The 24,278-nt window shown below is 37.5% G+C and overlaps 1 protein-coding gene and 1 long non-coding RNA gene across 8 annotated transcripts in view; one reads left to right on the top strand and one right to left on the bottom strand.

The window, feature by feature from the left end:
* LOC5574561 (calcineurin-binding protein cabin-1) overlaps positions 1–24,278 on the bottom strand; it is a 254,046-nt gene that overhangs the window by 87,431 nt on the left and 142,337 nt on the right. The gene's annotated exons all lie outside the window — the stretch shown is intronic.
* On the top strand, positions 17,206–20,486 carry LOC110679269. The gene is made up of 2 exons (XR_002502346.1): positions 17,206–17,561; positions 20,005–20,486. It is a non-coding gene; the product is annotated as an uncharacterized LOC110679269 (long non-coding RNA).

The following is a 24,278-nucleotide window of genomic DNA, read 5'->3' as shown; positions in this document are numbered from 1 at the left end:
AGTCCAAAGGAAGGTAAGAAAGAAGGATTTTTAAAAACTATTAATAAAGGTAATGAACCATTTAATACAATTCATTTAGATCATTATGGCCCGATCCAACTACAATCTAGTGGAGGGTTTAAGTACATTTCAGTTGTTGTTGATGCATTTACTAAATATGTTAAATTCTATCCTACAAAAACGACAAACACAGACGAAGTTATTAGAAATCTATCAAATTACATGAATTATTACAGCAAACCAGCTAGAATTATTACTGATAGAGGATCTTGTTTTTCATCATCAAAGTTTAAAACATTCGTAGAAAGTAATTGCATTGAACATGTAAAAACTGCAGCGTACACTCCAGAAGCAAATGGACAAGCAGAACGTGTAAATAGAACACTTACACCTATGCTATCGAAATTAATTATTGATACTGGTCTGAAATGGAATCATCTGTTAAATAGAATGGAGTATATTTTTAACAATACATATAATAGGTCTATCGAAAATTATCCAAGTGTTTTATTATTTGGATCACTTCAAAGAAATTTGAATTTTGTTGATAATAACTTGGAAGCATTTGTAAAGAATTACAATAATAATTATAGAAGAATAGATTTACAATCTGAAAGAAATAAGGCAATGGAGATCATTCAAAAAAATCAAATGTATAGTAAATCGGCAACTGATAGAAAACGCAAAAAAGTAACTGAATATAAGGTAGGTGATTTTATTGTCCTTAAAACAGTTTCACCATCAAAATTGTCAGAAAAATTCAAAGGTCCTTATGTTATCCAAAAAGTTTTACCAAATGATCGTTATGTAGTTACGGATATAGAAGGTTTTCAAGCATCTAGCCTTCCCTTTCAATCTGTATGTTCACCAGGGAATATGAAACTATGGTTATCTCCTAATAATCTAGTAGATCTAAATTCAACAAATGAAACAGCCGATGAGGACATCGGTTAATCAGGATGGCCGAAATGTTGTAATAAAGAATAATATAATTAATATCATCAAGGTAGGCAGTGACTTAGGAAGACATGACTGAATATGTAAAATGACTGACATTCAATAAATAACCACCAAACTGAAAAGAAGTTGTTTCCTTCACACTCAGAAACACGGGTAGTCTCAGAATGACTAAATTTCAGTAATTTATGACTATTTTCTATCTGCCTCTCTTTCATCCTGCAGGGAATTTTATTCCTATTTGTCAATTCACCTGGGTTGAAGCATCGCTAAGCTTCAATCCAGTCGAAATGACAGTTAGTGTGAAAATGCACAGCAGAATGAAAGAGAGGCAGATAGAATATAGTCATTAATGCATAAACTTTAGTAATTCTGTGACTATTTTTATTTCTGAGTGTACCTTAAAGTTCATCTTTGTTACGATCAAACCGAATACCGAAGCAGGTTAAAGGCTGGAGGTCGATAACGTCGACCAAAGTGCCTCGGGGTCGAGCGCGTCGCAGATTCTAATCCGGCGGGCTTATAACAAATCAGCTCGGGATGAAATCTCATCCGATAGCGAAAGCTCCATAAGTGGAGGCCAGAAGCCAAAAAGAAGCAAGCGAGATACCAAACAAAAGGATATGGAGGAGGAGACGGTGGCAGGTCTTTCCAACTCGAACAATGGGAGCCACACGTCGGTTGCAAATGTAGCAACAAGTAATCGTTTCGAAATGTTAACACACGCACCTGTCGATGGGGACGACAATGCAAATACTGCAAACTGCGAGAATAATAAATCCTTCTCGAATAAGAAAATTCACTGTCCGCCTATAACAGTGCTACGGCAAGATGCTAGGCAGATACGTAGTTTACTGAAGCAAGAAAACATTCCTGATGATTACTATCACATGAAGGGCATGAAAGGAGGTGTGTTAGTTATCACAAAACAGGTTGAGACCCACAAAAGAATCGCTGAATTGATGAAAACAAATTCATTGGAATTCTTTACTCATCAAATTAGCAGTGAAGCTCCTCTGAAAGTTGTGCTTTCCGGGCTACATCTGATGGAATCGGACGAACTGATGGCAGAGCTTGACTTAGTTGGGGTTAAACCATCTGAGGTCAAAACTATGAGCACGTCAAATGAGGATGTTGTCCCATACCTTCTATATTTCGCTAATGGAACAGTAAAGCTCCAAGATCTACAAAATATAAGGTATGTGTGCAATTCTGTTGTACGGTGGAGAAAATTCGCCAAAAAAAACAGGAAACACCGTGCAATGTTACCGTTGCCAACGTTATGAGCATGGTTCAAAATTCTGTTACCTGAAACCTGTGTGTGTTAAATGTAGCCAGCAACACCTAACTGCCGACTGTAAATCAGTGTTGGGAAACTCAGCTGAACAGAATGCTGCAATGCGAGAACAAATCAAATGAGCAAATTGTGGAGGAAACCATACAGCCAGCTACAAGTGGTGCAGCTCAAGGAAAGCCTATCTTCAGCAGCTAGCTAGGACGAAGGCAAAACGTAATACCGCTAATCAAACAGCACCAACCAATCACCAGGATAGGGAACATCGTCAACGTGCTGAGAGCACTACACCTCCGACTGTTCAACCACCAATGAACCCACATGCAAGCGAAGGAAGGCGTCTCTACTCGCAAGTTGTTCGAGACGGCGCAGAAACATCAAATACACAACGTTCGTCCGAAGTATCTTCAGCACTATTCACGATCTCGGAATTTATGGGGTTGGCTCGAGATTTACTCTTCCGTTTGAAAAGGTGTAAGTCCAAAGAGGATCAGTTTCTCGCCCTTTCGGAGCTGATGATACAGTACGTTTACAATGGCAAATAGTAAAAGCAACAGTAGGCACGATATCAGCAACTCTTCGCTGGATTCTTCAACAATGGGACGTCAAGCAACAAGCACTCTGGAAGCCTCTGATAAACCTCCCGGCTCAGTCTCGCATCCTGTATCTCATCACCGTCCCAGACTGAAGCACAGAGCAGGAGAAGGAGGCTTCCAGCTTGCTCCTCGAGGCAAGTATAACTCACCAAACGAATATTCTCTCCCTGATGGATCTTCATGTTTCAGCACACCTTCCAACGATCAAGCATCGAAAGCGACCACTGTTGCCCTACAGTGGAACATCAGGGGACTCTGGCACAACTACAACGATTTGACCATAGAAGTAGCAAGGCATCAACCTCTCATTATTGCCCTCCAAGAAACGTTGTTCGTGGGATCCGACATCCGCGCACAAAATCTGCTAAAGAATTGGAGATTTCGAGCCGACCCACTATCACGGCACAGAAACTCTGTGTGTCTAGCTGTTCGCCAGGATACGATGTTTTCGTTTCTGGACCTCCGAACATCGCTGCCCGTTGTTGCATTAACCATGACACATCCTATAGCCGCAACATTTGTGTCACTGTACCTGTCACCACAAATGACGGCCGATGAGATTCAAGAACAACTTAGCGCATTACTTCATGAATTACCTCATCCCTTCATTCTTATGGGGGACTTTAATGCACACAGCGTCGTCTGGGGGAGCTCTATAACAGATCGTAAAGGAGTAAAAATAGAAGAGCTTTTGGCATCCCATCATCTATCGATTTTAAACAACGGTGACCATACAAGGCTGGATAGTGCACCCGGAAATACATCAGCAATCGATCTAACGATCACCCCAACCAACTGGCCCCCAGCTTACAATGGTGCGTACATCGGGACACCGGTGGGAGTGACCATTTCCCCATTCGTCTCACTAGCTCTATAAACTGTTCGAAGGGCCAAAGAACAGTCGTGGGAAAATTTTCTCTCTAGCTTCAACCCAGAAGAGCCGGTTGCCTCACTTTGGCGAAAAGTTAATTCACTCCGGGGTCAACGAAATCTTCGACAAACACCACTAAAAACAATGAACTCCGTCGTTGACGACTTTGGCTGAAGTTTTTGCAGATCATTTCTATAAATATTCTGCCACAGAAAATTACAATCTGGCCTTTAGGAGAAGGAAGCTAGCCGCAGAAAACATTCCAATCGACATCAGTGGCGGGGAAGCTGATAACATCAACAGTGAATTCCAAGTCCAAGAACTGTTATGGGCCCTCGACAAAGGAAATGGAAAATCAGTCGGAATAGACGCTATCGGATACCCAATGCTGCGGCACCTGCCCTACGCGATAAAATGTATTCTTCTTGATATTATCAATCGCATTTGGAGAGCTGAAACAGTACCAGATCAGTGGAAGACGGGATTAGTAATTCCGCTTCCCAAACCGGGAAAAAATCATAAAGATGTAAATAGTTACAGACCAATATCACTGCTGAGCTGCGTGGGTAAACTGATGGAACGTATGGTAAACCGCAGACTCATTACACGGCTCGAAGCGGACAAACGATTGGACCAGAGGTGATTTCTGAAAACACTTTCATTGCAATTAGAGGTTGTTCGTGTGCCCTCAGCTTTGTTTTAATGCTCCAATCAACGGTAGCTCCTCGATCGAACCATGACCTGCATCCTAGACGGTGTTTTTTTGCTATGGGTGGGATGAACAAACCCGTCAGTTCATGAAAGTGTTCTGATGCTCTTACGACCATTGGTGCCTGGTCGTTCCCCTCTTGCGCCAGCCACTGTATAGCCCTGATTGCAAGAACTTGATACCACACGAGTCGGAACGGCAACTCTCCGCATTCTGCCATCATAGACGTAATATGACTCGAGCGAAAGGCCCCGGATATACTTCGGATTGCGCTGCTATAAGCTGGTTCAAGAATGTTTAACATTTGTTCTCCTCCTCTGCTGACGAAGACAATCCCATGCGTTAGTTTTGGAATTGTTAGACTTCTATGGATTCTTAACCCTTTCTTTCCCACAGCTTTGTTCGACAATTTAACTATCAAAATGGCGTTTCTAAAACAAGTGCTTGAACAAAAGTTGTTCCAAATAAGCTATATTATTCAAAACCACAATAAAAATTTTTGATTGTTTTTCAATAGTTAGTTGGTTGTTTTTCAATAGTTTGACCCTTCGGTCACTTATTTCAATGTTTGATGAGACAAATGAGCGTATAAATTTATTCCAATTATTATTGAGCTACTCGTACCAATTCGGTTTAGCCCGCGTTCGTTGAAAATTGGTGGATCACCTGTGCTACCATGGGAAAGAGAGGGTTAAAAGAGTGCTTCGTGGCCCGCTGGTCCATCGGCCTCCAATTATTGAAAACAATCGTTGAATTGATGCAACTTTCTGCCGAAGCTCACCAGCGTGCTGTTTGAATGACAACCTGTTGTCAACCACAACTCCAAGAACCTTAGCAGACTTAACTTCCTCCAGAGGTTGGTCACGAATTTTAATGCTAGGAACAGCACGATGTTTACGGCGCTTACAGATGTGGATTACCTTTGACTTTTCTGCTGATATATCAAAACCCGTCCGTTTTGACCATGCATCAACTGCTTGGACCGCTCGCTGAAGTTTCTTCCTCACTGTAGCTGGTAGTTTACCGATGGAAAGAAGCACAATATCATCGGCGTAGTACAAGGACTATACCAAAATCTACACGGACAGTTCGGTGGTGGACGAACAGGTCGGATTTGGCATTTCAACAGACACTGATGATTTCCACGGCAGACTCCCCGATGGATGTTCTATTTTTTCGGCAGAAGCCTACGCTATTGTCGTAGCAAACTCGCTCAAGAAAATGATCGTACTGTGATATTCTCCGACTCAGCTAGTTGCTTAATGGCCGTAGATAACGTCACGTCAAATCATCCCTGGATACAGCTAGCTGAAATGCTAGCCAAAGATAAAAGCGCTACACTATGTTGGGTTCCTGCGCATGTGAGAATTGTCGGAAACGAGAAAGCGGATCAACTTGCGGCAATCGGGCGCGCAGATAATGAACCTAATATACCTATCCCTGCGATGGAAGCGAAGAAAATAGTAAAAAAATATATCAGATACAGCTGGGAAGGCGAGTGGCGAAATTCAAACGATAGTTTTCTGCGGAGGATAAAGAACACAACGGTTCCTTGGCGGGACAGGAAATCAAGCAAAGAACGAAGGGCAATCACTCGATTGCGTATAGGGCACACCAACATCTCTCATCGCGCAATCTTCTCACGGGACAACAACGTTTGCGAGGTCTGTGGGGAGGAGGTTACCGTGTTGCACATCATCGCAAATATGATACAGAAAGGCTAGAAGCCAAATTGGACGCGGATATCAGCACTATTCTCAGCAACAACGAAGCAAACGAGGAGAAATTGATCGAGTTCTTGAAGAAAACTCGATTACTAGATAGAATTTAAGTAATCTGTTAAGCTGTTTCTTTCTTTTTTACCAGAGGCGAATGACACCAGTTAAAACCTCTATAATAAATAATAATAATAATAAATTTTTAGTTGATATATTTAACAAATGTTTTAAATTAGCATATTTTCCTGACAAATGGAAAAATTCTAAGGTTGTTCCAATTTTAAAACCAAATAAAAATCCTGCACAAGCTTCTAGCTATCGTCCAATCAGTTTGCTTTCCTCCATCAGTAAACTTTTTAAAAAAGATCATTTTGAACAGAATGATGGTCCACATCAACGGAAATTCAATTTTTGCCAATGAACAGTTCGGATTCCGCCATGGACATTCGACCACTCATCAACTTTTACGTGTAACAAATTCGACCCGTTCCAACAAATCTGAAGGCTATTCTACTGATCTTGCTCATCTAGACATAGAAAAAGCATTCGACAGTGTTTGGCACGAAGGTTTAATCGTAAAATTAAAAAAAAAAACTTTAATTTTCCAACATACATTGTATGAATAATTCAAAGTTATCTGTCAAATCGTACGCTTCAGGTTAATTATAAGAACTCCAGATCTGAAAGACTTCCTGTAAGAGCTGGTGTTTCCCAAGGCAGCATTTTGGGATCAATTTTATATTTTCACATCTGACTTACCTGAGTTACCTCAGGGATGTCAAAAATCTTTGTTTTCGGATGACACAGGCCTCTCCGCCAAAGAACGAAGTCTGCGTGTCATCTGTAGTCGATTGCAAAAAAGTTATAAGGATATTTTTTCTTCATAATTGCAAAAATGGAGAATTTCTCCTAATGCTTCCAAAACTCAACTAATAATATTCCCACATAAACGAAAAGCTCTTTATTTGAAACCTTCAAGTAGACATGTTGTCACGATGAGAGGGGTTCCAATAAATTGGTCAGATGAAGTTAAAAATCTAGGGCTCATGCTAGATAAGAATTTAACTTTCAAAAATCACATTGAGGGCATTCAAGCCAAATGTAGGGGGAAGTCCTCTATGCCCGGACACTTTTTGTTTTTTGGTAATATTTCAAAATCTACATTAGTTCTACCGTTAATTTTCGTACAGTATAAAAATAAATCACATTATTTTAAGTAAAAACTCACATGAGAACAAAAATAAACCTTTACAATTCATTTTTATGATGGATTACATTATGTACCAAAAATGGTGTGCTCTGAAATGTGTCCTCTATGGCCGGACACTATGTCCTCTATGCTCGGACACTATGATTTTCACCATCAAAGTTTACACCAAACCCACAGAAAGGCCAAGGAGTGCTTCCTATGTCAGCACATACCTTGTGGGTTCAATATTTGCATGATGTACAGCGTATGAAGCATATTAGCGAGATCATAGGTCAGTTCCATAAACTCCTTCTTGATCAGCGCCATAGATCGATTCGTCATATGTCGCCCTCTATGTTGCATAAACGGTTGCTCGTATACAGATGAAAATGTCTTCGAGAATTCAACGCGTTTATAGTTCTTCACAATTTCTTTGTCAGCTCGAAGATTGAAGTGTGCTCTTAGGTACAGTCAACTCTCCCTTACTCGATCTCCGTATCTCAATATGTATCTAGTTAGAGAACCATAGTAAAATTTGGTGTTCATGGCTACCTCGATGGTCCCTTGAATCGCATATTTGCACTGTTTTAGTTTTCTGTAACACGATATCTCCCTAACTCGATGGTACCTTCATTATCGAACTATGGAGAGATGACTGTACATCATATCTTGTGGCTGCTTCTCGTGCGCTCATTTGCCTTAAAAGCATCATGTTTACAGCACTTTATAAGGCCTCCAAGGACCGAAAGTTTTGTTGTTTATGCTTTATTTTTGTTACTGTTTGTTTTTTTTGTACCCTACATTTATGGAAAAGCGAATTATAAATTATTAGGTTAACATTTTCACTGTCCGGTCATAGAGGACAAGAAGTGTCCCGTCATAGAGGACTTGCAATGGTTTACAAAAAAGGTTGCTTTTCTTTGAAATTCTACATTTTCTAATAAATTTTGCATTGTCGTTGATGCAAAACTTACTGAAGTCAACGTACGGAGACAATTCAGCTTAAATTATAAGAAACATTTGTAGCTACACTTGTATAAAATTTTATCGTTTCACATTTTTTGGTAGATTTTATCAGAGTGAAACTTTTAACAGCTACTGTTTGTTTACGTTTGGATATGAAAACGTCATAGTTTGTATACACTGCAAAAATGGGTTTTGGTATGATCCTGGAATACTAAAATCTTAATATCATTATTCGTTTTTGGAAAATTCAAACTGTCCGGCCATAGAGGACTTCCCCCTAATAAATATTAAAAATGTCTCTATCCCTTTATTAATAGAAAATCAAAACGTTGTCTTGAGAACAAGCTTTTGATATTCAAACAAATTTTCAGGCCAGCCATGTTATATGCTGTACCAATATGGACTAGCTGTTGTAATACCAGGTAGAAAGCTCTGCAGAGAATTCAAAATAATAAGAATTCAGACTATTTAACTAATAAAACGATTTATTTCTCTACCAATGTTTACAACGCGTCTTCACTTCCTTCGTGTTTATTCATTACTGTTTTCTCTTGACAGCTTAGGGTGACTCTTGAAGAACGGGATATCTAGGGTGCATTTTATTGATACCCACAGGCGCCTCTCCAGTTATGCCAAGAATCTTACACAGTGTCCAGAAGGCGTAACTTTGGTGGATGGATCCTTCAATGGGTAGTTGGAAATATTATCATCGCAACCGTACGCAGTGTGACATGTGCAGCCCACATGTCATTCCATTCCTTATCGATTCTATATTTCCAGCAGACCACACTAGTGGAATCATGCTGAGAAAGACAATTATTCCCGGCGTTTCAGTTCAATGCCTGCACATTTTCAGTCAGCATTTATGACGACAAACGAAAGTGTCGTTTTACTAATGCATTGAACCGTGCTGTTACCAAGTGTACAGTCGTTAATTTCAAAGAAATATATCTGTCCCTTTTTCGCATGGACAACGATCGCTGGTTGGTGATCGTTGTCGATGATTTACATCGGTATCGGTGCTGCAAGTGTCTCCAGTAGTCCAGTAGCCGTAAATCGCAAGTCAGTCCCATCTGTAAAAAGTAGGCATTGAGAAAAAGGGGTGTGAAGTTTCCAAACTCGTTTTCCATACAAATATTCAAAAAATTCCAGACGATTGAAACATGTTCAAATTTTAATGAAACTTTCACAATTTGCTTTTCACTACGATATCTTTCCAAGAAAAATATAAAGATAATCAAAACATGATTCATTTTTGTGTTACACGATGCGAAAATTTGTAGTGTGACTGATATGCGGTTACTTTTCATTATGGGACAATTTGACTTGGTGTTTTTTCCTACTTTTTCAAAATAAATCTTATTATCTCATTAGGGCAGCTGAAAGAGCATTGGAAGATATGTTGAAAACTAAATTCAACTAAATTTTGACGAAAAGGCAGATGGGACTGACTTGTGATTCACGGCAGTAATCATCATGTCAAAAGCTGAAATAATCGGACTTTGCAAGTTAGTGCTATTCAGTATCGCGTGTGGATTCTGGTTAATAAAAATCCTATTTGCTGAAATCGAAGAAATTAAGGAAATGAATAAAACGGCCTGAAACGCCATTCACTAAAACCGAAAGTGAAAGTGCATCAACGTTAACTAAAAACAAAAGTGAAGTGCATCATTGATTGAGCCACCAGTTTGTGAATAACAAGAAATGGGGAAAACTTCCTCGAAATCAGCGGTAGTGCATAATGCGGATCCACAGATCCGTATCATTAACACAGGAGCAATTCTCGCTGAAACCAGGCCGCCATCGGCACCCATCGTTAGAATTCCAATTTTATGTCACTGATCGATAGTTTTCGATAAAACTTAAGGGTGGTCCTTTCTGTTTTCTCAAATTGGTGGACCCCTCGTACGCCAGCTAGCTGAACAGGGGGCGAAAAAGCCCATTTTTTGATAAATATTGGGTATTTCTTCACGGGATATGTCTCATATTTCGCTTGGAACACATAGCAAACTTAGTGGCATCGTATAGAGAATGGATATAGCTTTCATTTAAACTCGAAAAAATTTTGGCGGCCATTTTGAATTTGGCCGCCATATTGAATTTTGTTACAAAAATAGTTTTTTCACCATTAGCGCACCGCTAGTTTTGAATTCTGAGATCACCATCAGAAAGCTGAGGAAAAATTGCGTAAGATAGGCTACAAAAACTAGGTGAGCAATGGTATTTACCCTATGATATGAACGATTTTCTAAATTATGTTCTACTATTTTGACGTATATGGCGAGTGCAATCAATTCAAACATCATTTTTTTGTACAACAAAGAAACAAGTTTTCAATCGTTGGTGTATTATTTGAGACAGATGAAGAATAGGAGTATTATTTTGAGTGAAAAAATCTGGCGGCCATCTTGGATTTTGACGCCATCTTGGTTTTAAGTAGTAGAATGAGTTTTCACCTTGATAGCACTCAATATGTTGAATTTTAATGCTACCGTTACACTTATTCTTCTTCTTGTTCTTCTTTTTCCTGACGTTACGTCCCGACTGGAACAGAGCTGGCTCCTCAGCTTAACTAGCTTTGAAAACAAATTATCAAACATGATTTTTAACGCTTATTTGCTACCTGAATGATTCTTCTGCATATCTTCGAGTTTATAATAGCATTATTTCTTTCATTTATTTGGTCTAAAACCATTGATAGAAATGAACAATCAGTTGAACAGCTGAGATAAGATAAGAAAAATAGAATCTGATTACTACACTTTTTTATATTAAATTTAGGGGAGGGATTATTAGAGTATCTTTAAAACTACAAATTGAACTTTAACACTTCACTTTTTGCAAAAAAATAAAATACTAAAATCACTAAGGTGAGCAAATACCTTTAAACTCTACTATGTGTTGCCAGAGCCGTAGCGTTGCCTCATGGCGCCCTTGGCAAACCTCCTTTTGTGCGCCCCCTAGTCAAAGTGTAAACTCAAAAAACTTTGTTTGTCTTTGAATGGAACAAGTTTACGTTAAATATATTGAAAAAAAAAAATCTAGAGATTTCGTTTTGAAAGAGTATCATGCTGAATCTCACGGCTTTACTAAAATTTGAAATTTGTGAAACTGTTCGTAAAAAGCTTACATACCTTGTATGAAAGAACCGTCTGGTGATATTATCAAGATAATTTTTAGACGAAAATCCAAAATTTGAATGCATGTTTATAAAAATAACCGCAGATAGTGCTTGATATATAAGACAATTAGTTTGAAGTTTTAGTGAAATGCAATGAGCAAAAGCATAGAATTTGTTAGAGGCTCCAAAAACGTTAATTAAAGGAATCTTATTTATATTATTGAAGCATTCATTTTTGCGTAGTTTTTTAGATTGTTTCTACAGTTTTTCCGTAGAAATCGGCAGTTGATCCTGTCAATAAAATTTTCAGAACAAATTTATTCATCTCAAACAATTTGAGGCTATAAAAATTTCCCTACTTTTTATTAGTATCACTAAAATTCATCTAAGTCAATTTTTAAATTATCTCCAAGGACTTATTAGAAAACATTAATAATTTGAGAACATTTGTTAGGCAGAACCAGAAGGATATTTGTAAATCATTTTAAGTTTTATTTATTTGTTTATTTATACGTTTATTGAGTAGTGTTCGATCTTTCGACCTTGACGCTTGCTCCTGCGGGGGCGAGCGAAGAGGGCAAGATCTCGGGTCGCGCGCCTGAGTGCTTTTATATTGCCGAGCATACGAGTGGAGCTGAAAGAGAATTGTTGCTGCTCAGTCATGACGGATCAATTGGTGAGCTCGTTTCATGCTACTATATCTAATCTATAAAATGTGTAAGACTGCACATTAAATCGTAAATATGATTTTTCTACAAACTATGAATGGTTCGTCACTGTGAGTGTCGACATAAACTCTGATTCATGAATTATTATTAAAAAATTTACCTAAAATTTTACCTTTATTTTTGTAATAAAAAAAAACTTTGAATGGTTTGACACTACAAGTGTAGACTTGCGAAAGGTTCACTGTATTCAACAAACTTTGGATAGTTCGTCACTGTAAGTGTCGGCATAAGAATAAGAGTGTTAGGAATGTTACATTTAGGTATGTGTTCAACAAACTTTGAATGGTTCGTCACCTCAAGTGTCGGCATAATTTTGCTACACGGGAAAAAATTCTGTTGTAAAAATAACTATTTTAGCTGACTACGCCCATTCTTAAAACTACCATGGAAATTCAGACCAATTTACTATGTTTATGGTACACCCCACCGCATTACTGGTACATTTGACAGAAATAATTTACAACAATCTGATTCCAACTACAGACATGGTAAAATCAAGCGCATTTCTGGTCTGCTGAAAATTGCCGGTGCGAGCGCTTAAGTTAACCCCCTAAAATGGTAGTTTTTACCGCACAATTTTTTTGCCTGTATACATAGAAATTGTTAATATCAAACGAAAATATTATATTTACATATAAGCATGTTTATATCTCACAAATAATTATTTATCATGGTCTAATCGCTTATCAAAGTGAATCCTGTGACCCAACGATCCTCCCCATTAACAAACATCCCTCCCAGTAACCTTTGTGGAGATGCAGAGGCAAACACGGTCTTCAAATAGCAAAGGATACACACTAACATTCCTTCCCCCAATCCCACCTGACTGCAAGGACGTGGCCGGCGCCGTTATTGACCCTGTATAAATAGAGGCACTGAATTATGCACACTGAAGAAGATTATGGCCAATCCCAGCCGAACTTCTAGTTGATTCTTTGTGCATTTTCACTGACTTCGGTCAATCACGGAATAGCAACCATTGATATATGTAGTCAGTCTAAGCTAAACTATTTATTTATTTATTTATAAGTTTATTCGTAATAAAACCATCTTTGCTCAAAAACTTATTTCATAGCCAAATATAAGAAGACTTTACTACCATCACTAAGAGCCTGAAATACTCACGTTTTCCTATGTCATGGATTGTGCGAGAATCCGCTCCTTAAATCTGCGGGATAAGCTATCTAAGTGATTATCGACCTTCTCAAAGTTTGAAGAAATGTCGTTTTACCAATAAACAATAGAGAAAGCTTAATTGCGTAAGGATCTAGTGTGATCAAATTAATATAATTGATACAAACTCCTAGCTCATTCTCATTTTAAATATCAATCGAGCGCCACAAATCAGATTTATTTGTAAAACAGTTTTCACGGCTATAGAGCTCACAAAAGAAGAGCGTTGAAGCCTAACTGCTTAAATTTTGGAATTTGGAAGTAAATTTAAAAAAATATAAATATACCGTTTTGTCTCAAATTCCAAACAGACTCATATTCCGAACACTCGGTTTTTGTATGGCGGTTTGGTTGAAATGTTTCGCTGAAATATGTCATCAGATTACAAGGAAACGGCAGTCAATTGCAATCCAATTTTAACGTCTTCCAATCTATTTTATACCACGGCAGTAGTGATGATTCTCTAGTTCGAGTCCAGTAGAACTAGCTCAGATACATTTATTTGCGAAATTATTAATTTGGATATGAACTATTTGTACTGTTCGGAATTCGAATCAAAGTGTTCGGAATATGAGACAGAATGAACACAGTGTTCGGCATTTGAAGCAAAATGTTGTTCCATACTTTTATGTAAAAACAATACTAAACAAGTTTAAGTAAACAATTTTATCGGCACACCCAACTGCTAACAGTTAGGCTTTGCGGAGAAATTAAAGGTTTTACAAATATCAGCTAATTTATGCCAATCAGATGCATTTGAAGTCACCGTTGGCCTTAAGTGTTCGGAATATGAGTCAAAACGGTAAATTTATTTATATTTATAATTTCCAGTACTTCTAAAAAGACTCTTCAACTTATGATTTCTGTAATATGTAAACAGGGATGTCAGGTTGTTTTTCAAAATTTTGATGGTTTTAGAAATTTCAACTAGAAAAGACTGGGTTTCCTATGTTTTATATGGAAAACCTTAGAATGTAACTATAAATTTGTATCTGGATCTTCCAGATTTTTGTAAAATGTAGACTTAAAATCTGGAATATTCCAGACAAATCTGGAAGTTTGGTAACGCTGATTTTGAGATGCTTTACTGCTAAATATGAACCTAGATTTTCTTCAATTCTTCACTGATATGTTTTCCATTTTTTTTCCGTTGGATATGTTTGTCCCAAAATTTTGCCATGTGCTCATTTTGGCGCCCCCTGACGGCTAGCGCCCTTGGCGGGTGCCAACCTGGCCAACCGCACGCTACGGCACTGTGTGTTGCTTATCTTGACAGATAGGCCTATTTCGTCTGCGACTTACAGACTTCTTCAGTGTCGAGCAACAATAAAAAAAAGTGTGTAAGTAGCCAAAGCGTCAACTCTGGCCGGTGCACAGTCTAGCTACATCAACAATTCGATCAGTGCGAGCGTGTGGATGGGGAGACGAGAGAGAAATCAATCCACGAGAAAGATCCATTTTGCTTCCTCTCTTGTAGTTTTCGAGCCTTCAGCATCACCACGCTTGTGAAGTTAAGGCCGCACGGGACGTCATCATCCATTTGAAGAAGCAAATCCGTGGTTCTTGGGACATATATCGACGAGAAAAATGTATCACTATGATTCTATATACACAGACAAACAGACGTAACACTTAGAACAAATCCCGATCAAAATCATAGTCACGATGACATGTACGCCCAATGCTAAAATCGGTGTGTTTGGCCGATGGACCAACAGATGGCGGTAGTGTGTAAACGTCAAACGCGAACAAAAACGATGCGAGCGCTGCGGGTGGTGGATTGGCCACCTACCATATATTTGAATCGGCCGTTAAAAAGGTGGTCGATGGACATCGGTGAGAGTGTGACGTCTGTTTGTCTGTGCTATATATGTAGTGCACGGGTCTACCACATAAGGCCGAATCACAAAAGGCCGAATCACATAAGGCCGAATCACAAAAGGCCGAAAGCACAAAAGGCCGAAAGCACAGAAGGCCGAATCACAGAAGGCCGAATCACAGAAGGCCGAATCACAAAAGGCCGAATCACGGTAGGCCGAAATTTTAAAATAAATTTTAGTGAAAGCCACAAACATTCAGCACATTTTTCTACAATATTATGGAAATTTTTACAGTAGGGTAAAGCGGGACAAGATGCACAAGTAACATTACTAGCTGAATAAGAGTGTATGGTTAGTGTTTTTTGGGTGTGTCAGTTGGTCTATTGCCCGAATCTATGACATTTAGTCGAAAGACATTTGGTCGAATGACATTTAGTCGAATGACGTTTGGTCGAAAGTACATTTGGTCGAACGGACATTTCGTCGAATGAACATTTGGTCGAAAAGGTTTAATTGCAACAGCATTTTGTCGCTCATACGCAGGGTGATTGAATAATGGAAAACAAGTGTCAACCATTCTACAAACAATTTATATGCGGTTAAGAAAATTATGTTATTCAATTTGATGGACCCTACTCTCTCAACATATTGATCAACCTCTTGACATTTCATGCTTCTTTTTCATTCAGGCATGTTCTGCGAGTCGAGATTAGCTGATCTCAAATGAATGTACGCCGACTTTTGCCACCACAGTCAAATCGTCTTCCCTTATCCAATACATAGTAATCACAACTTCTCGTTTAATTATTCGAAGCTTTTAATGTAAACTCTGTTAATCACTCGAGGTCACCAACACCCATATGTTTTCTTGACGAATGTTAATAAGCTGGAAGTCACAATAAGCCAATTGGCCATCAGTAGAGTTACCGACATTAAACATTCATTTCACCGTAAAGGTTTTTTTTTTAAACATTTTTTCCTGCCGTTCCATTCAAAAATCTAACCCATGTTCGTAAGCTGGATGACCTGGAATTCAAAGAAAGATCCCGAGCACTCTCTCCAAAAGCTTCCATCAGATGAAGATTATTAGTTCATTGCAAAGAACGATGGGATTTTAAAAGAATAATAAATTCAAAATATCATCATGTTCACATCGTTGATAATAAAATAGCTTGTTGAGCAGTCTTCAAAGAATGATGGTATTTTAAAAGATTAAAAATTCACAATTTCAGTCAATAATATAAAACTACTTCTGGAAAGTTCATCAGAATAATCCTAGGTATTGGCAAACCTTTAAATCACAAATAAATAGATCTATGAAATTTAAAAATAAAATGTTTCATTTTTCATTCCATAACAGTCAATAATTCGGATTATTAAAAAGAATTCGCTATCTTACCAACATTGCAAAACATAGATAACAATAAACAATTTTACCAATTGATCTTTCAATTAGCCGATTCAAAATAACTGATAATTGAAATGTCATTCGACAAACTTTTCTAAAGCCATTCGACCAAATGTCCATTCGACCAAACGTCGCTTCGACCAAATGTACTTTCGACCAAATGTCATTCGACCAAATGTCTTTCGACGAAATGTCCTAAAGCCCTATTGCCCATTGCACGGTGACGTCATCAGAAAATGGCTCTATTTCTCCTTCGGGAAATCTGAAAACAACGGTGCCAGTACCTGTCAAAGTTGATACCTGCCAAAGTTGACAGGTACTGGCACCATTGTTTTCATGTTTTGTTGAAGAGCGAAAGAGAGAGAATTTTGCCGTGAAATGCCTTATTTTTAACTGACACACCCAAAAAAAATCTATAATTGGAGCTTAGGTAGTCGCATGTTGTATTTTGAACAACATAAGTGTAAAAACCTCGCGAAAACTGGAAGGGTATACAGTGCCTGTTCGATTTTGGCAACATGCCAAAAATTTTCATGTTCCCTAAATTGAACCGATCCAAAATTGAATGGTTGTTGTTATTAAAACTTGCATCACCGTAATAATGACCACGAAATAAATTAACTATTTTGAATATGGTAAGCCGACGACTGGAAGGTTAAGGAGGCCCACAGAAACATTGAGATTGATGTTTCGCTACACGATACCGAATCCAATAGCGATCGATAAATGTCGGTTTCACACACTCATCCAATGTTCAGCCGATGGGCTCCGAAAGAAATTGAAATAAAAGAGATGATCAGTCTATTCTGATACTTCGAACTAAACAGCTCAGTTTCATCTCTTTAGAATCTACATCACATTGTCTCGGCCCAATAATATCTATAGTTTATTAAAAGTATTAAAACACGAAATCGCGGCGACGAGGATGGGATTATTAACTTACCAATCGCGTGCAACAGTAACGGTTAATCTGCGATATTATTTTTCGGCTGTTTAAACCATCCCAGCAGTGTTGGTTGAGGATAAGTTATCCATTTAGTCAAACCTATATTGTGACCATAATCTTTTGTTGCTCGACGGATTTGTAGGTGCACCCTCAAGATTTATTCACATTTTATCTCTTTGCAAGTTAATTGCCACAATCTAAATGTTCGCTAAAGCATAAAAACCATAAGTATTCAGTTTTTTTTTATTGCAACACAAGCGTTCAATTATGAAGCTGTTCATCTGCACCATTTTACTTTGATACTATACAGCGGATGTATTCAGTAATACAATTAAAGCTGAACTTCTTTTCACATCTTACGGACACATGTGTTAATAGGGTGACCCAATCATAAAACTAAATCCATTTCAACGAAAGTTAATTGTGCATTGGTGATTCCTTTATTTTTGCTTTTTGTTAACTGATTTGCCATTTTATTTTTCTTCAGGAGAATAACATGCTAGTTATCGTTTTATTTTTGCAGATTTTCAAATGTATTAATTAATTGAAAATTGATGTGTGATGTTACTGTTTGGTAACGGCTCATGTATTTGAATCGTAATGTTCTTGGTTACATTAATCGTAACAAATATCTCTCTGCCTCATTGAAATAGTTTTGAGTAGGCTAAATTGTTAATTATCAATAACAATTTCATCCCAATTACCAACTTATTATTTTAATTAGTTCAATATGTGTTAATTTTTTAATGCAAAGGTAAATTTCAATTAACAATTCCAATTATTATGAGTTTTAATAGCACACCCGGTTTACAGCAGACAATGTATAGAAGGAATTTAAAAATCAAAGTTTTATGTTATAGCATGAATTATGCACGAACATTATTATACGATTTTATGTTTAAGTTTAATAAAATTAATTTATGCTAAATTTGAGAATATACCTTTGACGTTGAATGAGTTTCAAGCATTAAATTACATTAAGACGACCACGAATCTCGTAATGTTTACACCTCTCAGTCAATCTGTAGTACAAACAAAATTGAAATGTGGCCAATTGGTTGAGAAATCACTAGTGAATGATTGGTTTAGGCATAAAATATTTTTATGGTGGAACAATACAGGGACGTTATAACGACCAAAGAAATATACAAACAAGAATTCCTACGTTGTTAGATCACATATAGAATTTACGCTGAAGTTAACATCCTTTTGCGATGTTGTGACGTCAAAGGACAGAAACACAAACAGGGATTACAAATACGACCAAAGGAACAAGGGGTTTGCTGTTGCAAACAATGCAACTAATTTACAGAGTATCAAAATGTTTTTTATCATTCGTGATGTTATTTCAACAAATGTGTTGATGGAAAATAAAGTTATTTGTTTGTTCAATTTTAAAAACATATTTGAAAATTGTGATTACCGCCATTTATTTTTGAATATATCCAAATCCAAAAATAAAATATGGCCGATAGTTTTTGTGAGACAATTAAATAATAAGGACTTTTTGTTGGTCACAATTTTGGGTGAAAAGTCACTACATATTTTACTTAGTATTTTGGTAGGCATTATATGCAAGAATATGAGACAAAATTCAAGAATAAATGTTTTAATAAATGAGGCCAGTAGTGTTGCTGTGAATTAGTTAGACAACGATTTCGGTCAAGTGCTAAAACAATTGTCTTACTGGGGGATTTACAAATGTAGACCTTTATATGTACCAATAGAGTTAGTAAATACTAACACATATGTTTGGCGGCATCCACAAATTACGTAACGCTCTAGGGGGAGGGGGGGAGTCGGCTCAAGCGTTATGACTCATACAAAAATTTTAAATTTGTCATACAAAAAGCGTTACGAAGGGGGGGGGGGGAGGGGGTCACAAATTTCCAATTTTAGCGTTACGTAATAAATGGACGCTGCCTTTGTAGTTTTGGTAGTAATACGTTTAGATCAAAAAAAGGAGAGCAAGAGCCTCATTGTAATGAAAAGTCATTTAGCGAGAAGATACACGTATGTGCATATTTAATAGAATTAAACGTCTATCCAGATTTTACCATAGAACTTGAATGGTTTGAGTTTATACATGAGTTTGTATTGGAAAAAAGTTCTTTGAAACCGAAAGATGTCGGTGTAGCAGAAACTTTACAAGATAATAAAACTAATGGACAGTTAAATAGAACGCCGATTTTGATGGCGAGTCCAGATAACGCTAGAATGACTGAAAGTGTAATGATAGCATATATCCTAGTTTTGTGGTTGAGAAGAAATCTCAAATTTGAAATATTCTTGAGTTGCCACCTGAGAGAACTGTACGGTTCAAAACATTGTTTCAAATTGAGTGTTTCAAACATAAGCAGAATAATCACAGAGGTAGAAAGAAAAACTTTCGTTTTCCACTATCGGGTGATTGAGTATATAATCAAATGGTTACAATTACTTTCGCATTTTAATGCATCCATACCATCGATCTCAATTTCTACAATGTATTCTAATTGTGTTTTGCAGATGAGCCATTTGAGAGTAAGCGCAAAGGTGCGGCCGATAAGGTACGAATGCGGCAAAGATATTGTGGTTCATCTGAGGCCTTCCGTCACGTCCAAATGCATTAGAAGATTGAGACTATGCGAAACCAAGGATATCTCAAATAAGAATTCGATCGTAGTAAATGTACAAGCAGAACAAACTCCGAAAAATAAAATATTTCGCTGTGATTATTGTCACCATGTACTGAGAGATTTAACCAAAATATTGTTTGTTCAATTTATAGTTTACATTGTTAAGTGTTCGTTTATACAAAGAATTATGTACTATTTATTTGACAAATGTCAAGTTCTGATAATTATATTCTTAATTTTTAAAGGGGGAAGAACTGTAGTGATCTTCGCTACACGATACTCATGCAACACACATACAATGTTCAGCCGATGGGCTCCGAAAGAAATTGAAATAAAAGAGATGATCAGTCTATTCTGATACTTCGAACTAAACAGCTCAGTTTCATCTCATTAGAATCTACATCACATTGTCTCTGCCCAATAATATCTATAGTTTATTAAAAGTATTAAAACACGAAATCGCGTATATAAAAATTGATAGGATTTGTGACTGACCATAATCCATTTTTGTGTACATGGATTTCCATGTTGCCAAATTCAAACCGAGTCAAAATCGAACATGCACTGAACGATGAAAAGTATTTTTAGTAAACTTAGTATTCTTATGATCACTCAAACACTTGTTATACCCTATCTCAGCAATCATTCTCCTGCTTGTTGCGTAAAAGACTATGTTGGCATTATACCGGGCAAACGCTTGCTGTCCGAACTCGCTTTCGCTCATCGGACCTAAAAATGGAAAAACATCCTCTGTTTGCATTATACCGGGCAAACGCCTGGATTTGCTGTTTGCATGACACCGAATAGATGCTATACCGTAAAGTGCCGTAATTCAGCGCAGTTAAGGAATAAAACGATTGAAATGTTTAATTAAAAAATAGTATTGCATCAATAAAAAAGCTTTATGAGTGGATCGCCATCTGTTTTAGATTATGGGAAAAATATAAACTAGACTGTATTCAAAATTTAAAATTGAGATTTTGTTGAAATAGTTCACTCATAGAAATTGCCTAATTCCGCGCACTTTTCCATATTCCGCGCAGAAGAACGCCTAATTCCGCGCACTCGCGAATTGTAATTGCTCAATCCACACCCTGGCAGACAATTATCCGCCCATCTAGACACGGGCTGGGTGAGGACCTACCAAGCCTCCCCCGTTAACATGTCCTATACCGTTTAGCACACCGGGATCTTCCACAAGCAGGCGCCGGAATTAAAGCGGTCCCACAAGCTTCAGATACATTAAATAGATATAGTCCCTCTGGTACTAAACCGAATGGCGCCCTCCTCTTCACCACTAGTACTGCCTCCCCACACGCCAAGCACAATATCGAAAGTAGCGCGTTGTATAGCAAATACAATACACCACCTCCGACACTATGCCAAATGTACAGGAAAGACAGCACCAGTAAGAAAGCGGAAGGCGCACCACTCGGTTCAGTGCTAGAGGGACTATAAGTATAACGCAGAAGAAATGAAAAGATAGTAGAGTTGGTTCGGTTGTTTGATTGCTGAAACGAAAAAAACAGAAACGAAGTGTTAACATTAAAACGGGGTTTTATAATTGATAAATGTATCGATAGTTTCTCATCTGTTACGTTTCCTTATCGTAGCGCTGTCGATTTTTTCCATCTGCAGGGTATTCGTCTCCGCTCGAGCAATGAGGACCATGATGAAATGAGAATATAAAAATGTGAGCATTAGTGTTGATCTACTAATAGATTAATTTAAACTGCTTTTCATGTGCTTTCAATTCCCTAAGTAACTTGTAAACTCCTACTCAATTATGTTTTGTTGGCCTACACGTTTTATTTAGACTCAATTTTTATTTAGAAAACTATTTGGATCCGAGATTTTAGGTGCAGATTGAGCATGTTTGATAAAACAAGCATCCTGTTTTCAGTTAAAGAATGTTTAAGAAGTTGATGATTCTGTTATTTATACCAGCTGTATACAAGAATTCACTATTAATGTAATATATGGATATTGAATAAGTTTCAACGCGCGATTATAATACTTCAGTTTTCGTGCTGTTGTATTGGTGTATGTAGTGGGAAACCAATCAGTTTGGTGATTCTAACGGTAACAAATAGCACGACGAAAGGAAAGTTGATAATCTATCATCATTATGATTTCAGTCCTAATATCATGATCCGTTTAATAAATTCCGCGTATGATTCGGCAATTTTAACAATTTATACATATGTATTCGAAGAAAACAGACTACGAGCATTTATTAACTTGCAGCACATCCCTAAGTGATCAGATATTTATCATTTTCTACAACCTAATTTAATACCTACATTGGGTTGTAACAAAAATTGATCTTGGGATGTTGATTTGCCTCCTAATCATAGTTTCGACAATAGTCACATGCTTACTATCCCTTATGGTAGTGTTGTTGATTCTATTGTCTATCGCTCATCAGTTTCGCGCTACCCGACAGGGACTTGGTCCTATGTACCCAATACTCTGCTGTGTCCTAACTTCACGCAATACATTCTGTAGATGTGTGATACAGTTTGCGGAATATTATGATTTATCACTTCATTCAGATGAAAAATTCTGTCATGGTACCATATTCACATATCAGATAACTCCCACCTTGAACGATGTAATGCATCGGAGACATGTAGATTCAGATGTATGTATACGATCTATGCCTAGTTCGGCTCTGATCGACAGGCAATCAGTGTATTCAGTTTTTCAACTAGCTTGAAGCGATGAACGTTTCAAGACAAGCTCTCCACTATATCTGCTAGCAATCACCGGTCGTCGATAGACATTTCGGTTCTTTTCTGCTAAAGAAAGATCCAATTGTATGCCAAAGACTATGGCTCATGCTTTTCAATACAGCTGGAAAAACAAGAACTACACCCAGCACCAAATAGTACGTAACAATGAGGTGGACCGGAAGGTTTGATGAGCAATCCCCACCAACCTAATTCCGCGCACTCGCGAAGCAATCAAATTAAGATTAATTTCAATGAAAGGCAGCATTCATTCATTACGTAACGCTAAAATAGAAAATTTACAACCCCCTCCACCCTCCATAATACTTTTTGTATGAAAAAAAAGTAAATTTTTGTATGAGCCGTTTAGTTTTATTTATTATATTTTTATGACTACCATATGAAACAGAGAAAAACATTTGTTATGGTCTTTTCATTAACGTGGCATTGATACTTGTGAATTTCGTATAGGGGAATGTGGGGCAGTTTGGAGACCTTAAGGAAAAGTCGATAGAAGTGCAGAAAATATTAAGGAATTATCAGTACTTTGTATGATTTCCAACAATTTTTAGACCCGCACGATTTCCGTTGTCCTATAAAGTTCCCGAATAAATGAATGATTTTTCAAAATTTGTCATTTTTCGTGTCGATTTTTTATCGATGGGGTGATATTAGCACCCTATTTTAGATTGTGAAATTATCCCATAGAATCTAATAGGTAGGTGGTAGGCATTATATGCAAGAATATGAGACAAAATTCAAGAATAAATGTTTTAATAAATGAGGCCAGTAGTGTTGCTGTGAATAAGTTAGACAACGATTTCGGTCAAGTGCTAAAACAATTGTCTTACTGGGGGATTTACAAATGTAGACCTTTATATGTACCAATAGAGTTAGTAAATACTAACACATATGTTTGGCGGCATCCACAAATTACGTAACGCTCTAGGGGGAGGGGGGGAGTCGGCTCAAGCGTTATGACTCATACAAAAATTTTAAATTTGTCATACAAAAAGCGTTACGAAGGGGGGGGGGGGAAGGGGGTCACAAATTTCCAATTTTAGCGTTACGTAATAAATGGACGCTGCCTTTGTAGTTTTGGTAGTAATACGTTTAGATCAAAAAAAGGAGAGCAAGAGCCTCATTGTAATGAAAAGTCATTTAGCGAGAAGATACACGTATGTGCATATTTAATAGAATTAAACGTCTATCCAGATTTTGAACTTGAATGGTTTGAGTTTATACATGAGTTTGTATTGGAAAAAAGTTCTTTGAAACCGAAAGATGTCGGTGTAGCAGAAACTTTACAAGATAATAAAACTAATGGACAGTTAAATAGAACGCCGATTTTGATGGCGAGTCCAGATAACCCTAGAATGACTGAAAGTTTAATGATAGCATATATCCTAGTTTTGTGGTTGAGAAGAAATCT

The sequence above is a fragment of the Aedes aegypti genome, chromosome 3 (genome assembly GCF_002204515.2).
Source record: "Aedes aegypti strain LVP_AGWG chromosome 3, AaegL5.0 Primary Assembly, whole genome shotgun sequence".
In the NCBI taxonomy this organism is placed as follows: Eukaryota; Metazoa; Arthropoda; class Insecta; order Diptera; family Culicidae; genus Aedes; species Aedes aegypti.
Note: the sequence above shows the minus strand (reverse complement) of the source record. Positions and strands in the feature narration are given on the sequence as shown.